Source organism: Lissotriton helveticus, chromosome 5_1 (genome assembly GCF_964261635.1).
Source record: "Lissotriton helveticus chromosome 5_1, aLisHel1.1, whole genome shotgun sequence".
In the NCBI taxonomy this organism is placed as follows: domain Eukaryota; kingdom Metazoa; phylum Chordata; class Amphibia; order Caudata; family Salamandridae; genus Lissotriton; species Lissotriton helveticus.
Genome location: NC_136065.1, coordinates 1,883,760,063 through 1,883,772,128, shown reverse-complemented (window position 1 = coordinate 1,883,772,128; position 12,066 = coordinate 1,883,760,063).

Genomic DNA, 12,066 nt, shown 5'->3' with positions numbered 1-12,066 from the left:
GATAGGATAGATAGGAGTTAGGGCAATAGATAGATAGATAGATAGATAGATAGATAGATAGATAGATAGATAGATACATAGATAGATAGATAGATACATAGATAGATAGATAGATAGATAGATAGATAGATAGATAGATAGATAGATAGATAGATAGATAGATAGATAGATAGATAGATAGTTAGATAGATAGATAGATAGATAGATAGGATAGATAGGAGTTAGGGCGATAGAGTGAGGGTGATAAAATGTCTGACTCCTACACCATTTTTATAGCGGTGGGGGCATGGAATAGTGTGAATTGTCACACTTGTAGCAGTGTGCTGGTTATTAGTTGTCTAGGTACTGTCATTGGCAGCGCTGGAAGTGGCCATGGGTGATGCAAGCAGTGGAGGCCTCCTGACAAAGAACGTGGCACTTACAAATTAAGTACTGGTACATGCAGGTGTATGGAGAATTAAGTACATGTAAAGCGAATTTATTAACATCCCCATAGGTAAACAGAATGAATGTGACCTTGTGTTATATCATTGGTGCTCATGTAAAATCACTCGGGTCACGTTCCAACCATATAAAACGGCAAATATAAACAAAGGGAGTGGATGGAATGGAGCAGAGGTTTGGTGGGGGCAGGAGGGATGCAGCAGTAGGGGGCAGTGGAGACGCTCACGGTGGAGGCAGCGAGACACCAGGGAAAGGAAGCAGCACAGGGGCATGTAAAACAAACAGAACATCTTCAGGTAAATTAAACAAGAAATATAAATAGCCCTAGTTTTGAGATGAGGCCAATACTTTCGTTTTTCCGTGGTACTGACCCTAGCGTGCGTTGGTTTGTGCGACGTGAAGTTGTTTGTTGCTTGTGAATGCTGTCCAACTGCTCGGAAATGTGTCTGCATTTGCTTTTGTTGTGGCTGTCTGCGCCATGCCCATAAATGAAAGACAATGGGAGCGCCACAGACTGGGTCATGGAGAGAGGCAGTGAAAGAGAGAGAAAGAGGGGCAAAGCAGATAAGAGACGGGCCCACCCGGCCCAGTGAAAAAGACTAAGGCACTGCATGCACACTAAGTGAAACAGAAGTGTGCAAGCAACACTGGGTCATTATTTTAAACTAGCACTCTCCTTGCTAAATGAGGTAATCACTCTTTTGATGCTCCTTAAGGGCTAAACTCACTGCCTGCTTTAAACTGAGGATCAGATGCTGATCTGCAGACATGGAGCTTTCCCCTACGCAGCGGCAGATGTGACATTGCTGGAAACGGGGGCGAGCGCGCGCGAGTGGCAAAATATTTCAGTGCATCTGCCTGGCTCTCTGTCCACACCGCAATGCCCTGGGCAGACACGAGGGGGCCCAAGAGTGCTCGGGCGAGTGTCTGTTAAGCTCAGCGCTCCGTCCGTATTCTTGTTTGTTATCTCATATGACTAGTACGGAACCCTTATCTCGTTGCTGCCCGCCCGTGGAAATTGTCGCAGGAAGGGAGAGCCTGCATTACCTGAGGACAGCAGAGGATTTCAGAGACTTTCTTTCTCCTTCGTCACCCTTGACCTCGCGGTACCCGCTTCGCGGGTCCCGCAGCGCCTCGCGCATAGGAGGCAGCAGACCCTGGACCTTCGAACAGCTGAGGACAGGAGGCGCGGGCAGGTGAGCTAGCCGGCGGGGCTGCGAGCACGCAGGCAGGGACTCCGATGACCAGGAGCCCCTGCGCGCCCATCTGACACACCTGGGCTGCTCTCCCCGCTGGCCACGCCCTCCGCCCTCAGTCCTGAAAAAGCGGCAGTTTGCTTTGTTAATCGGAACCCTTATCTCGTTGCTGCCCGCCCGTGGAAATTGTCGCAGGAAGGGAGAGCCTGCATTACCTGAGGACAGCAGAGGATTCCAGAGACTTTCTTTCTCCTTCGTCACCCTTGACCTCGCGGTACCCGCTTCGCGGGTCCCGCAGCGCCTCGCGCATAGGAGGCAGCAGACCCTGGACCTTCGAACAGCTGAGGACAGGAGGCGCGGGCAGGTGAGCTAGCCGGCGGGGCTGCGAGCACGCAGGCAGGGACTCCGATGACCAGGAGCCCCTGCGCGCCCATCTGACACACCTGGGCTGCTCTCCCCGCTGGCCACGCCCCCCGCCCTCAGTCCTGAAAAAGCGGCAGTTTGCTTTGTTAATCGGAACCCTTATCTCGTTGCTGCCCGCCCGTGGAAATTGTCGCAGGAAGGGAGAGCCTGCATTACCTGAGGACAGCAGAGGATTCCAGAGACTTTCTTTCTCCTTCGTCACCCTTGACCTCGCGGTACCCGCTTCGCGGGTCCCGCAGCGCCTCGCGCATAGGAGGCAGCAGACCCTGGACCTTCGAACAGCTGAGGACAGGAGGCGCGGGCAGGTGAGCTAGCCGGCGGGGCTGCGAGCACGCAGGCAGGGACTCCGATGACCAGGAGCCCCTGCGCGCCCATCTGACACACCTGGGCTGCTCTCCCCGCTGGCCACACCCCCCTGTACGCCAACCAATCAGCAAGTGCCCATAGAGTATACCTTGAACTACTGTTCCCGCTAAGCGGGAGCGTGCGGGAGCGTCCCGGGAGAAGCCCGGGACAAGGGCGGGACCGTCTGTGGCCGTCCGGGGCCGAGGGAGGCCGGGCTGGGCCACCCCATTAACATCTAGATCCCAGGTATTGTTCCATCGTTTGATATACTAGTCGATACGTGACTTGTAGATTCATTTGTAGGGGGGCTCTTTATACTATGGCTGGCACAACAAGTACTTCTACATTACTGCCATCAATGTCAGAATCAGAACCGGCTGTCATGGGCCCTCTTGACTCTTACTTCAAACGCTTGCCACAGGATATTGACAAAGAGATTGCCCTGGCGGAAAGACGAGCTGGGCGTAGGCTCTCGATTGAGCTCTTGAAAAACCCGCCTGAAAAAAACAAAGGTCTACACTTTCCTGCGCTGGTTACACCACTGTCATCTATTGTTCTACCAGTCACCCAGGACTTACTATTTGATATACCCCCCCCCGATTGAGCTAGTTGATACTTCTTCATCAGTCACTGTAGGAACTGGTTTATCTGTTGAGCATTCTGATGCACTCAGTCATTCATCTAAAGAAAATGGAGTTCTAGAAAAATCCTGTTTGCATTTGGATACGCTTAAACCCAAGCCTGGTGTTAAAAGGAAATGGGGAGTTACTGCCAAAAAAGCGCAACCACAAAAACCTGTGAGAAAGCATAGGAAGCTGGGTTCTAAATCATCCCTAAGCCATGTCCCTGCAAAGAATGAAGTAGTAATGCCGATGGGGGAGGATGTAGCAGTCCAACTAGAAGTGGACTCAATAATTTTGGTGCCTCCTTCAACATCGGCAGTTCCAGTCAATGATCCAATCCTTTCAGAACCCCCGGGGTTATCCTCTCCTAATCATGATTTCCTGGTAGAAGTGGGAAAAATAATGCGTTCCCTTCTACACCCTGTAGAGCTTAGACTACAAAAGCTAGCCGAACAACTTGACCATCTAGAACAAGCTAGCTTGGATAATTTCTTTTCTATTAAATCTTTAATCAAGTCTGGCAATAGATTGGGTGAGAATGGGAAACACTCACAGATAGCTAACAAAGACCAGGGAGTCGTGTTGTTGGACTTGCAATCCCCGCCTGTAAGTGTTACTCCTGTACAGGAAACCAAAGGGGAGAACAGTAAGAATGTATCTAATACAATTCCCTCTAAAATTATTACTAACAGTGGGAACACTAAATCCCTTAACACCACTAATGGGGGTTGTAAGGTTAGTGTAAAAAACCCACCCACCACATCTAGTAAAAATACCAAGCTTTTGCCGATCGGGCCGGGGAAAACCATGGCCAAAAGGCCAGGAAATGACAAATCCCCCTCTAGTAATGGCACTGGGAACAAGGTGGGGCCTACGACTAATATAGTAGTGGGTAGTGGTCCCACGAGGGATGCCCCTAGTATTGGGAACAGGACCAATACTGTTGCGGCAGTGGAAAACATCCTTACACATTGCCGTGTTCCTCCGGAGCAAGCATCCACAAAACCACATATACCTAAATTTTTGACTAGGATCCCTCCAGTACAGCTCACCCCGGACTCTTACCCATATGTGGCCATACTCACTAATGTCCCACCCCTAATGGAGGGCCAAAAAGAAACTTTTGACATGCTAAAAAACAAAGCCATGCACTGGCTTCGTGTCAATAGACCTCTGCCAGGGGGAGTGGACGGCCTGATAATTGGGGTAAGAAGAGTCAATTGGATAGGGAATACCCTAAAAAAGCAGGGGGGTGAGTGTATCATAATTAATTTTCAGGATCCAAGGGTTGTGGGGCTGATAACGGGACCAGGATGGAATATTAGTATTGGAGGGATTGGGGTTGTGGACCTAACTTTCTTCTACCCGAGACCTGTCACCCAGTTAGGGGGTTGCAGGGAGTACCCGAGATCTAGTATTTCCGTTGGGGTAGAGGCTGGTCCCATTGCTGTGCCCACTGCAAGAACAAATAATTATTATATACCGGCATGTATCCCGCAGAATGGGCAGGGACAGATGAGGTGGGGATATTGACAGAGCTCAGATGATCATTTGCATCCGGTGGGGGAAATGGGTGGGGGAAGTAACCTTGCCGGAAAAATGATAAATAATGAAGATGAAACGAGTTTAACATCGGAAACAGAGAATATGGGTGATGGGAGTATTATTGCAAGCCCTGTGGGCTATGTGGGTGAACTAGCAATCCCAACCACTATTAGCATCAAGGAGGGAATAGTTGCTAATTGTATAAATACTGTCGTTGGAGAGGATTGTGATTGTAGGACGCTAGTTGATTTGTTGCCCATGGTATCTATTGAAAAGGGGACCTGTATTGAAAACACCCTGGAGAGCTTTTTGTCATGGAACATAGCGGGGCTGGGGGCTAGATTATTGTCACAGCAATGGATTGATTTTGTAAGTGGGTTCGAAATGTGCCTATTCCAAGAGACCTGGGCTTGTGACCCAATATATTTCCCAGGTTACTTAAATTTTTGTATACCAGCTACGAGAGGCCCCAGGGGCAGACCCATGGGTGGCCTCGCAATTTGGATCAAGCAAAATTCAAAGGTTAAAATAAAAGTGATTGATCTAGGGTGCAAGGACATACAATTATTAAGATTATCTGTAGGAAAGGGTGGCGTGATAGACATTTATAATATATATGCCAGGGGCATGAGTCTTGGTAATTCTGCCACCCTAGAGGTCTTATCCGCCTCCCTTGATTCCCAGTCACTTGGAAACAGAGTAATTTTGGCTGGTGATTTGAATAGGACATTTGAGCCTCTAGAAAATACTGCATACCCAATAGGAATGGAGGAAGATGCCCTCTGGGGCATCCCAAATTTAAACCTCGTACCTGTGAAGCGGTGGTCAAAAGACATTCTATTGTTGAACGCGCTATGTTTAGAGTATGGTTTGAGGGCTCTCAATGGCAGGACAAAAAGCGACCAAGGTGGCAATTGTACATTCGATAATGGACATAATAAAAGTAGGATTGACTACGTCATCTGTAGTTTTGAGTTATGGTGTGGTGTGGGTGACATGGAAATTGTGGGGAGAGTAGAAAGTGATCACAACCCCCTCTGTGTCTCCCACTCATGGTGGAGGTCCGCACGAACCAACTTAGTATCAGGTAGTGGGAACGTACCTGTTATGACTAATGACTTAAGACGGGTGAGATGGCCATATGTCCTGGCCAATTTGTCCACTTTGGAGTCCATCAAATTGGAGACAGACAATGCTATTGCTGCCATGACAAAAGTTGACCCTGTAATACCAGACTCGGTCGAATTAACTGATATACATGACACCTTCTTTTCTGTGATAAAACCGCACTTTACCAAGCCAGCAAAGTATAACAGAAAAGCGCCAATCACTATGGCGACCAGGTTTAACAAGCAGTGCAGGGTAGCCAGACTGGAGTTGGGCAGAGCACTCAAAAGCAGGGTCAAGGCCACGATTAGCGCCAGTAGGAAATACTATAATGACAGTATCCGTATGGCCAAGAAGTTGTGGGATGAGGAGTATTGGGAGGAGCTACTCGATGCTTCAGGGCAGAAGGATTCCAGACTTTTCTGGAAAATCGTGAAATGGGGAAGAGGGGGCGCCCCTAACAAACCCGACAACAATGTCGATGAGGCATTGTGCGTCGAGTATTTTAAACCCCAGTATGCTGAGAGTAGGGATCTAATGGCCATAGAACCAATCCCTATGGTATTCTGCAAGGGTGATTTATTTTCATGCAAGGACGCGGAACACGTAATAGCAAGTTTGCAGGGGGGGAAAGCCCCTGGGCTAGATGGAATCCCCTCAGATATTTTTAAACACGACAAGGCCCAGTGGGCAAAATACGTGACCTTGTTGGGAAATGGCCTAGCGAAAGGGGCTAAAATCCCAAATATATGGAAGGGGGCAATAATAATACCGATCTTTAAGAAAGGCGATCGGTCACTCCCGGCAAATTATAGACCAATAAGTTTGTTGGCCACCATGCAAAAAGTGGTGGGGAAGATGTTGGTTGACAAACTTATGGCCTGGGTAGATGATAACAAGGCGTTATCCCCCTTCCAGGCAGGATTCAGACGTGCAACTAGTACGGTCGACCAAATTTTTCGCTTCACCATGCTGCGGTGGGGGACTGTACTCCTGGGCAAAGGCAGGCTCTATGTAGCATTTGTAGATCTCAGGGCCGCCTTTGATCTGGTGCCCAGGCGCACGCTGTGGGAGGTTCTGTTTAAAATAGGGGTCCCACCTGATTTGCTCACGCTGATAATGCGTCTGCATGAAAGTAACTATGCAAAGGTCCAGTGGGGGAGGAATGGGGAATCCACCGCTAACTTCCCAGTGGAGCGGGGGGTCCGGCAGGGATGTGCTATGGCACCCCTGCTGTTCTCCCTGTTCATTAATGGCATTGTAGACAGGATATTGGACGCAATGGTCGATGCACCTTCGTTAGCGGGCATCAGAGTTCCTATTCTGATGTTCGCTGACGACACCTTGATCGTGTCTAAAACCCCGTCGGGCCTCCAGAGAGCTTTGAACATTTTCGACTCATTCTGCAAGGAACGGGGTCTTGAGGTTAATGTAAACAAAACTAAGTTGATGGCCTTTGGGCAAAAGTGCCATTCTCGACCCAATGTTTCTTTGAACAATATCAATCTTGAGTTGGTAAATGTTTTTACGTATCTTGGGGTCGAGATATCAAGTAAACCGGGTTGGTCACGACACATAGAGAAGGCGGTGTTGAAACACCAGCAGATTTCTGGTGCACTCAGGGTTGAGCAAATAAAATCTAAAACCAGGCCCATAAAACCTGTTCTCATGGTTTATGACGCAAAAGCCCTGGGCGCAGCCCTTTACGGGGCTGAAGTCTGGGGCTTTGAGAGTCTTACCACCCTTCAGAGATCTGAGAACAGGTTTCTGAGAGGGATAACTAGTCTCCCTCAAAGCACCCCACTCATACCGCTTGGTTTAGATTTAGGTAGAAGATCGCTTGGCGACCGTGCCCGATTGAGGCCTATCCTTTATTGGAGACGTTTATGGACAACCGTGGAAATAAGACACTACGCCGAGGGGTTCTTAGCATTAGCCAAACTTGATGTTTTTCATAAAATCACATGGCTAAAAATGTTAAGGGATGCTCTTTTTGAGCTTGGGCTCTCCAAACTGTGGGAAAACCCCTCTGGGGAAGTATTCCCTAGTAAATCCAGTATTAAAGAACTATATTGGAACCACATTGATCAAAAACTTTGGAGATGCGTAACCTCGGAATCCTTGGGGGGTAGATTCATGGAAATTAAACACAAGCCATCCTTAGAAAAGTATTGGGACACTATAACTGTCCCAACAGATAGGAAATTATTTTTCCAGTTAAGGGCAGGCTCTCTCCCCTTGAGGTGTATGACGTCCAGTTGGAAAACTGGAGGTAGCGTGTGTTGTCCGTCATGTGGGGCCCCCAATGAAAGCATCGCACATTTTCTTTTTTCATGTGTGGCTTATGTAAACCCAAGGAAATCGTGGTTGGCCCCAGTTTGTAGGAATCTCGGTGTCCGAAGTGGTGTTGAGGGGCTAAGAATTATTTGTTCCTCCACTGAAATGTTCATTGTAGTCGGAACTGCCAAATATTTGGGGTGGGCATGGTCCTTAAGGAGGAGGGCTCTAGCTGCCAGTGTCTTCTGAATTCTACATCTTCCCAATTTCCTGTGTACGATTTCTATTTGCAGATAGCAACTGGGAGACATATATGAATTTTAACTTTAAAATGCGGTTAACATGTATGGCACGAGTTTTATTGTGTAAACCCGGGAATGGTCCGTAACGCGGAGGTTTCTACATTGTAACATGCATTTAGTTTCCGCACATTATGAAAAAGCTTATATTAATCCCAATTGATAAATAATTTTTTATGTTTGTGTATTATGTATTTTTAACTATAAACTAAGTGTTATAGATTGATTGATGTTTTTAAGAAATGTATGTAATTTATATGTGTGTGCTTTTATGAGTGTATAACTCGAATAAAGCTTTTTCATCATCACTAGTACGGAATGGCAAATAATTCATTTTTGCCCGGGGCCGTGCCTACACTGTGCCGCATATTGCCATGATGCCTACACATTTAGGTTGAATTGCAGGAGGTGAGTTGCCGTGTAAAGCCTGCAATACCATGCGTTCCACTGTAAACTTCACAAGGGTTGCCGCTTTGAACAATGACACATGACACTGGAAGAGGCATCTCCAGCCAGGACATTAGCGTCTGAGGAATGGAAACTCTCTGTTTGTGCCCAGAGGGTGGTGGGAGAGCTTATAACGTAAAGCTGAAGGGGGAAGCAAATGAGCTCAGTAGTGGTGCGCCCGCAGTAGGGCACTGAGAGGTGTAGTCAACTGCCGGAACATAGGAAGTATGCTACTTTGGCACTATTTTGAAAGTTTGGAGACGTGAAATTACAATACATTGTTGCCCTAGACGCCTAGCCGTATCATAACTCAGAACATGGTTATATGTGTTGGTGAATTTAATCACACTGTACGTTTTTTCAAGCAGTTAAAATATTTTCTTTGTAAGGGGCAATGTCAACAAGGGCGGCACAGGCGCTTTGGCAGCAGGGGACCTACTGGGGGGTACAAGCACCCGAAGAGTAAAACACGAGCAGTGTAGGAGCGACGAGAGAGAAACACTGGGGCCGCCGTGAAACAGAGGGAAAGGTGCAGGAGGACGGTGCGCGCGCAAGACAGGAGGGGAGCGGGGTGGGGTGCAGGGGGCGGGATGAGAGCAGAGGCAGCGGAGCTCTTTAAATGCACTGGTAGGTGGTAGCTGCAGCTAGCAAGAAATTAAAAGGGAGCAGCGGGGCTCTGTCACACACACCACCTAAAGTCGGAGGGGGTATCTGGACGATACTGCGTGTCAGTGATTCTGTTCAAGCGCCAGCAGTCACGTGGAATGCGCACATACTTGCCGGCAGAAGGACTTTGTAACACAAATTATTTTTGTTCCGTGAGAAGGACAGGTTTCTCACTTACCATTCAAATGTATTACGAATCATAGATACTGAGAACAAAATACTGAAATAGACTAGAATAGAAAGGGACTGCCAAGCAATATGAACAAGACGGCAAAAGTGAAAGCAGGGGTGCGCGCGCACCACATGCGAAGACGGGACAAGTTTAAAAACAAGTACGGGAAATGCAAGCGGCGGGGGGGGGCGCAGGAAACGGATCCCTTTAAAGTAGCTCAGGGCCTCGCGGCCGTGAAAGTGAAAGCAAAGCAATTAGGGGGGAGGTGGGAGGGAGGCTGATGGCTTTGATGTGTGAGCGCACGCTGATAAGCTTGTGGGAGGGAGGCTGGCCTGCCTTTGATGTGGTAATGCGAGGCAGGCGGCTGGTGGCATTGTGCACGCGCTTTTTAGGGCTTGCGCTTGCGAAATGACCTAAAAAGCACATGCACTGCAAGGAATCGCCAGGGGAATCGCCAGTGGTGGTTAAGCTCTGTTTAAGCCGCAATAGAGCTTCGCCAGCTATGCGCAGAAGCGCATCAGCAGGCGAGCCCTAAAAAACGAAGAACGCACGAAAGCGGCAAAAATTATGTTTGTGAGAAAAACTTTGCCCAGTAACACTATGGGAGGCAATGGAAAAACTGCACGAGTTGAACCAATGGATCAGAAATTCGAAATGCTTGAAAAACTGAAGAAAATAGAAATCACCAAATGGTGGGAGGCTACATCATTACAGCATTATGTAGATGAGAACATGGTACCTAGAGGTCTGAGGATTTTTACAATCTCGACGTATGAAAAACCAAACCCTCTGATGCTTGAGGAGTGGTCATTGAATTCTGCTAATAGTTCACGAAGGATGTTGGAAATCCTCATAAAATATGCTTGGATAGACCGAGAAGGAATTATCAAGGAGATCAAGGAACTTATGGATGATATTGCTAAAAATATGGACACTGAAAGTTTGGAGAACAAACTTAAACCAATCCAGGAGAGACTAGCCAAGCATGAGGAAGACATTAAAGCACGAAAAGAAAGAAAACTTAATCGTGATTATGCAGACTATGACAGTGGCCGCATCTTAACCTTCAGTCACAAATATGATCATTTGTACAGGCAGGATGGGCTAGACATCACTACTGTAGAAAAAACAAATGTCACGATGAGCAATGAGGAGAACCCTACCAGTGGTAGCGAATCAGATGTCTCTACAATCAATGAAACCGAACCAATCATGGGAAGAAAACAGTTGAATTTTTTAGACGAGTACCGGACCCTGAGGAGGGGGCGGTTCACGACGAGAGAAACACCAATACCCAAAACCAGAGTACAACGGGGACGTGGAAAAGGACGCGGTAGGGGAAACGCAGAAACAGAAAATCGCGGATCAGACAACGGTGGCAAAAGAGGCAAGGGACGTGGCGACATGGGAACCAACAGAGGACGCGCCAAGAAGGGAACATAATGGATGATAAAATGGTAAATAGCACTATCATTAATTTATCTAAAAGAGAACTTACTATGATAGAAAAAAGGACTTTATGCCTAGGATTATCCTTTTGCCCCTCTTCCCCATCCAGATACACTGACAATCGCATTGACTTGTTCAAATATACCCGGAAACTGAAACTCAAAAAGTGGTGCAAATTAAAAGGACATATCAAAGACATCTCTAACAATGAATCTGATATATCGAATGTATATAGTTTTGACATCAGAGATAGTGAGACCCTAAATACGGTTATTGATTTGGGGATCAATGAAGAGGATGAGACAACCCCCATCAGTACTACACAACTCCTCTCAGAGTTGGAGATCTGTACAGATACAGCAGACAATACTAACTTTAGAACCAAATCTCAGTTCGTGCCGATTTTACCACATGACAGCATCGACACATTCCATGAATGTGTCAACAAAAGTCTGGACGAACTGAGACATAAGAAACATTGGCGTAAAGGAGATCAAAATATGACATACATACAGAGACAGGCTATCAAATCCCTTAGGGATGATGAAAATATTATCATCCGTCCAGCGGACAAGGGGGGTAATATTGTTGTCTTAGACAGGGAGATGTATATCGAAGAGGCAACTAGACAGCTATCTGACGTTCACTTCTATGAGGTGATAGGGATGGAAAGGTACCATGAGAGTATCACTACTTTATTGGATTCACTTTTTGAGTGGAAAGAAAGGGGTATCTTGACATTGGAAGAATTCAACTATCTCAAATGTGATTTTCCTGTACTACCTGTCCTATATTTATTACCCAAGATACACAAAAGCAATATCAAACCACCAGGGAGACCCATAGTGTCCTCAAGGGGGAGTGTATCAGAGAGGGTATCAAAATACATTGATTACTTTCTTAGGGAATTTGTGATTGATTTGGCCAGTTATATCAGAGACACTAAAGATTTTCTGAAAAAGATAGAGAATCTTACATGGGATACTGAGTCTGTACTGATAACATTGGATGTGCAGAGTTTGTACACCATAATTGACCACGACCAGGGACTCGATGCATGTGAAGAATTTCTG